The sequence below is a fragment of the Branchiostoma lanceolatum genome, chromosome 8, assembly GCF_035083965.1.
Source record: "Branchiostoma lanceolatum isolate klBraLanc5 chromosome 8, klBraLanc5.hap2, whole genome shotgun sequence".
NCBI lineage: Eukaryota > Metazoa > Chordata > Leptocardii > Amphioxiformes > Branchiostomatidae > Branchiostoma > Branchiostoma lanceolatum.
The window spans coordinates 20,513,439-20,518,438 of record NC_089729.1 but is presented as its reverse complement, the minus strand read 5'-3'; the positions used below and the strand labels follow the sequence as shown (position 1 = coordinate 20,518,438).

The 5,000-nt window shown below is 60.3% G+C and overlaps 1 non-coding gene across 1 annotated transcript in view; it reads right to left on the bottom strand.

Annotated features, from left to right (window-relative positions):
• LOC136441064 (small subunit ribosomal RNA) overlaps window positions 1–1,653 on the bottom strand; it is a 1,814-nt gene extending 161 nt beyond the window's left edge. Inside the window, exon 1 of the ribosomal RNA XR_010756784.1 lies at window positions 1–1,653. This exon is cut by the window's left edge and continues 161 nt beyond it. This is a non-coding gene — a ribosomal RNA (small subunit ribosomal RNA).
• Between the last annotated feature and the right edge of the window lie 3,347 nt (window positions 1,654–5,000).

Here is a 5,000-nt window from a genome sequence, read left to right as displayed (position 1 = left end):
CGGGCGGTGTGTACAAAGGGCAGGGACGTAATCAACGCGCGCTGATGACACGCATCTACTGGGAATTCCTCGTTCATGGGAGATAATTGCAATCCCCGATCCCTAGCACGAAGGCGGTTCAGCAGGTTACCCGCACCTTTCGGCGAAGGCGAAAGACTCGCTGATGCCTTCATTGTAGCGCGCGTGCGGCCCCGGACATCTAAGGGCATCACAGACCTGTTATTGCTCCATCTCGTCCGGCTTACTGCCGGCTGTCCTCTAAGAAGTTGCGGCCGATCGCGCGGGATCGCCGAACTAGTTAGCATGCCAGAGTCTCGTTCGTTATCGGGATTAGCCAGACAAATCGCTCCACCAACTAAGAACGGCCATGCACCACCACCCACAGAATCAAGAAAGAGCTCTCAATCTGTCAATCCTTACTGTGTCCGGGCCGGGTGAGTTTCCCCGTGTTGAGTCAAATTAAGCCGCAGGCTCCACTCCTGGTGGTGCCCTTCCGTCAATTCCTTTAAGTTCCAGCTTTGCAACCATACTTCCCCGGAACCCGAAAACTCAGGTTTCCCGGGAGCTGCCCATCGGGTCATCGAAGTAACGCCGGCGGATCGCTGGTTGGCATCGTTTATGGTTGTGACTAGGGCGGTATCTGATCGCCTTCGCGCCCACAACTTTCGTTCTTGATCAATGAAAACATTCTTGGCAAATGCTTTCGCAGTGGTTCGTCTTGCGGCGATCCAAGAATTTCACCTCTCCCGCCGCAATACGAATGCCCCCGTCCGTCCCTCTTGATCATTACCTCACGTTCCGAAAACCAACGAAATAGAACCGAGGTCCTATTCCATTATTCCATGCACCACTATTCAGGCGCCAGGCCTGCTTTGAACACTCTAATTTTTTCAAAGTAAACGCTCCGGCACCCCGAGGCACTCAGTTAAGAGCACCAAGGAGAATCCGGCGGGGAGGGCCGGGACGAGCAGTGACACGCCTCGCGGCGGACCGCAAGCCCGGTCCCAAGATCCAACTACGAGCTTTTTAACCGCAACAACTTTAATATACGCTATTGGAGCTGGAATTACCGCGGCTGCTGGCACCAGACTTGCCCTCCAATAGATCCTCGTTAAAGGATTTAAAGTGTACCCATTCCAATTACGGGGCCTCGAAAGAGTCCCGTATTGTTATTTTTCGTCACTACCTCCCCGAGTCGGGAGTGGGTAATTTGCGCGCCTGCTGCCTTCCTTGGATGTGGTAGCCGTTTCTCAGGCTCCCTCTCCGGAACCGAACCCTGATTCCCCGTCACCCGTTGCCACCATGGTAGGCACAGAACCTACCATCGAAAGTTGATAGGGCAGACATTCGAATGATCTGTCGCCGGTGCGAAGACCGTGCGATCGGCTGGGTTATCCAGAGTCACCAAAGGGACCGGGGCGAACCCCGGGTCGGTCTTGGTCTGATAAATGCACGCCAGACCGTGAGGTCGGCGCTTCTTCCGCATGTATTAGCTCTAGAATTACCACAGTTATCCATGTAGGATGTGACGATCAAAGGAACCATAACTGATTTAATGAGCCATTCGCAGTTTCACTGGGACAGTTTAAACTTGCACGTGCATGGCTTAATCTTTGAGACAAGCATATGACTACTGGCAGGATCAACCAGGTAGCGAGGACGCCGAGGCGGCGAAAGAGCGGTCGCCGCCGGGAGAGGACCGCCGCGGCCGCGGGGCAGCGCGGGAAGACCCGCAACTGCCGCCGCCGCCACACGGTCCCGCTCGACCGGAGCGCCGAGCGCCGCCGAGTCCGTCGCTGCCGTGAGGTGGGAACGCGCCGTGGAGATGGCCGCGAACCCTCGGGAGCCTGAGCGCAGAACTCCCGGCCACACCTGACCGTTGCTTCCCTTCAACGCCCGAGCCGTCCCGTCAGGAACGGTCCCGCACTCTCACGACCGGACGCGTCCGCCGGCAAGGCGGACGGCCGGGTCTCGAACCGCCGAGTCCGCAAGGCGTACTCGCACGCAGACGGAAGGGGCGAGCCGTCGCCGTTGGGTCCGCCGCCGCAGCGGCGGGACCCGGGCTGCCCTCCGCGGAGGGCCTGCCCCGGCGCTGGTTCCGGACGCCCGTCGGCACGCCCGTCCTCGCCCGCAGGAGCGGAGGAGCGGGCGCCTTCCAAGCCGGTTGTCGACCTCCGGCTGCCCTCGCGGGGAGTGGCAGCCTGGTCGGCGGGGTAGCAAAACGACTGGCGAGAGAGTGTGCGATTGCTCGCCGTCGATTCCCGAGCTAGTCAAAAAACGACCACTCTCTCAAGGTAGGTTGAGCGACCCACGACATGGTCAGACACCCTACAGAGCACTTTTTTGAAAAACCACCGCAAGTCGGCCACGGGGTAGGCTTCGGGGGCAACGGGAGACCGGCCCCGCCGGCCGGGGGAGACCCGTCCCGGTCGACCCCGTTGCTCGGCCGCCCGCTCCACCCCCGCCTCCCCGGGCCCCGCCCCACACCGGACGGACCCTGCTCGCTCGCCCGGCGGGCCCGGGGCGCCCTCCGGGGCGGTCGGAGTCGGGCGGGGCGGGGCGCTCACTCCCCCCGCCGACACCCGCCCAGGCGCCCGGTGCCAAGTCCGATGGAGCCGGCCGACGGGGCAAAGTCACCGGACGACCCCGTCTTTTCTCCACGCAGGGGTCTGGCCCGTGCCGCGCCGGCCCCGTCCGCACCCTCCCGGACCCGCTGGCCCCCAGCCGCCGTCCGCTACGGGCTCTGGAAGAGTTGCCTAGTCAAAAAACGACCACTCCTCTCAAGGTAGGATCGGCGACCTACACCTTGGTCAGACACCCTGGCGAAATCCGAAAGTCGGGGCAGGCCGGAAAGTCGCATGCCGTCGTGTAGCAGGCGGCCTCGGGAGCGGGGAAACACCAAACGCGGTCCGCCCGGCGGCTTCCTTCGGCCGTCAGCGCCGGCCGACCCGGCCGCCAATGCTTAAGAGATGGTGGGCTACATAGGAGCGACCTGAAGAGTCGGGCTTTGTCACAGGATCGGAGTGAGTCCCCGCAGCTCTTGCGGCCCTTCTCGCGAAATCGGAGTGAGTCACCAAAGCTCTTGCGGGCTTTCTCCAAAGATCGGAGTCAGCGACGGAAGGTCTTGACGGGCTTTCTCCAAGGATCGGAGTCAGCGACCGAAGGTCTTAACGGGCTTTCTCCAAGGATCGGAGTCAGCGACCGAAGGTCTTAACGGGCTTTCTCGCAGGATCGGAGTCAGCGACCGAAGGTCTTTACGGGCTTTCTCCAAAGATCGGAGTCAGCGACCGAAGGTCTTAACGGGCTTTCTCCAAGGATCGGAGTCAGCGACCGAAGGTCTTAACGGGCTTTCTCCAAGGATCGGAGTCAGCGACCGAAGGTCTTAACGGGCTTTCTCCAAGGATCGGAGTCAGCGACCAAAGGTCTTAACGGGCTTTCTCGCAGGATCGGAGTCAGCGACCGAAGGTCTTTACGGGCTTTCTCCAAGGATCGGAGTCAGCGACCGAAGGTCTTAACGGGCTTTCTCGCAGGATCGGAGTCAGCGACCGAAGGTCTTTACGGGCTTTCTCCAAAGATCGGAGTCAGCGACCGAAGGTCTTAACGGGCTTTCTCCAAGGATCGGAGTCAGCGACCGAAGGTCTTAACGGGCTTTCTCCAAGGATCGGAGTCAGCGACCGAAGGTCTTAACGGGCTTTCTCCAAGGATCGGAGTCAGCGACCAAAGGTCTTAACGGGCTTTCTCGCAGGATCGGAGTCAGCGACCGAAGGTCTTTACGGGCTTTCTCCAAGGATCGGAGTCAGCGACCGAAGGTCTTTACGGGCTTTCTCCAAGGATCGGAGTCAGCGACCGAAGGTCTTAACGGGCTTTCTCCAAGGATCGGAGTCAGCGACCAAAGGTCTTAACGGGCTTTCTCGCAGGATCGGAGTCAGCGACCGAAGGTCTTTACGGGCTTTCTCCAAGGATCGGAGTCAGCGACCGAAGGTCTTAACGGGCTTTCTCGCAGGATCGGAGTCAGCGACCGAAGGTCTTTACGGGCTTTCTCCAAAGATCGGAGTCAGCGACCGAAGGTCTTAACGGGCTTTCTCCAAGGATCGGAGTCAGCGACCGAAGGTCTTAACGGGCTTTCTCCAAGGATCGGAGTCAGCGACCGAAGGTCTTAACGGGCTTTCTCGCAGGATCGGAGTCAGCGACCGAAGGTCTTTACGGGCTTTCTCCAAGGATCGGAGTCAGCGACCGAAGGTCTTTACGGGCTTTCTCCAAGGATCGGAGTCAGCGACCGAAGGTCTTAACGGGCTTTCTCGCAGGATCGGAGTCAGCGACCGAAGGTCTTTACGGGCTTTCTCCAAGGATCGGAGTCAGCGACCGAAGGTCTTAACGGGCTTTCTCCAAGGATCGGAGTCAGCGACCAAAGGTCTTAACGGGCTTTCTCGCAGGATCGGAGTCAGCGACCGAAGGTCTTAACAACGGGCTTTCTCGCAGGATCGGAGTCAGCGACCGAAGGTCTTTACGGGCTTTCTCCAAGGATCGGAGTCAGCGACCGAAGGTCTTAACGGGCTTTCTCCAAGGATCGGAGTCAGCGACCGAAGGTCTTAACGGGCTTTCTCGCAGGATCGGAGTCAGCGACCGAAGCTCTTACGGGCTTTCTCCAAGGATCGACGCCACCTGCGCTCAACTTCAGGCCAAAGCCATGCACGGGAAGACGTGGCCAGCGGCCGGGGCCCGTTCGCAGGTGCAACGGGGCGTGCCTCTCGGCAGCAGAGGCCCTGCCCGGCCGTAGGGCAGCCACGGTCGGCCGCCTTCGGGCGACCGGAACGCTCCTCGGCAGCCTGCGGGGTGGGCAGTCCGCAGGCGCACCGAGAGTGTCCTGCCGACGGCGCAAACATCGGAAGACGATTAATTGCCAGGACTTGCACTGGTGGCTGCTATTCCCCTTTCGAATCGGAAGAACCCCAACACCAGTTGCTATTCCCCTTACATACGGGGATCGGAAGTACCCCGAC